We start from the raw sequence: 1,256 nt of genomic DNA, 5'->3' as shown, positions 1-1,256 counted from the left end.
CTCACCAGAATGTATCATTAAGTAAGTCTATTTCTCATTTATTTGTTTTAATAACGCACGCACGTACACTTACTCACAGAAAGAATGCAACACTTTTTGATGGATTTTGGAACGTTTTTTTGCTCGTGAACGATTGAACATAATTGGTTAGGTCCATTAGTAAGAACCAATCGCTCGGTTAATAGACTGTGTTCCGAAAACGATTAAAAAAAAGTTACAGTTAAAGTAAATATTTATATTGTACGAAATCTGATTTCAGTTAGTACTTAATGAAAAATAATTGCTATTTTAATACTTTATATATAAATATGTTTTATTTTTGAAGATTCATTGGATTCTAACGCAAACAATGGTACAGACGAAAATGTTTTAGGAAATAATTCTTCATCATCTTCTTTACAAGTAACTCACAAAAATAAAAAGAAACGATTAAGTAAGTTTGATTATTTACAATATGAATTGTATAACACATTTGATACACAACAATCGTTTGCTTTATTATCTAGCATCTCCGTTTGGAAAATGTATTCGTAAATGTTGGACCGGAGAAGAAATAAGTATTGCATACGCAGCATTTAAGCATCATATTACTTCGAAGATTCAACCTTCTTTCAAAGAAATTCAGGAAGTGAAGGATGCAAACCCCGGTGTATTTAACAGAAATTGTGCAACAATTAAGACATGGGTTAATAATCAGATGAAGAAGCAGCAATAATAATATCATTCAACTTATGCATCATTGCAGTATTATTGCATAATACAGAATATCTTATAAGATTGTGATTTTCAAAAATTATTATGTTTTTTGTAATTGATATAAATTAAAAAGGTTAAGGTTAAGGTACTTGGTGCTATAAATGTTTCAAAAATCAATATAAATCTGTCAATGTTTTTCTTTAATGTTTATTCGATTTTTTAGTTTAACTTTTGAAACGTTTGTAGCATCATTTTACCTATAGTTTATAGATAAGTTTACGTTAAATATATATTTTATATATATGCGTTACACAGTATATAAATGCAATTGTGAAATAATATTATTTGTTTTTTTTGTAATTGATATATTACAGAGGTTAAGACACTTGGTGCTATAAATGTTTCAAAAATCAATATAAATCTGTCAACGTTTTTCTTTAATGTTTATTCGCTTTTTTAGTTTAACGTTCGAACGTTTGTAGCATCATCTGAATCTTATCTATAGTTTATGGATAAGTTTATGTTAAATAATACATATTTTATATATATTACGCAGTATA

Source organism: Wasmannia auropunctata, unplaced genomic scaffold, assembly GCF_000956235.1.
Source record: "Wasmannia auropunctata unplaced genomic scaffold, wasmannia.A_1.0 LD336040.1, whole genome shotgun sequence".
NCBI classification, from domain to species: Eukaryota; Metazoa; Arthropoda; class Insecta; order Hymenoptera; family Formicidae; genus Wasmannia; species Wasmannia auropunctata.
This window is presented reverse-complemented; position numbering follows the sequence as displayed.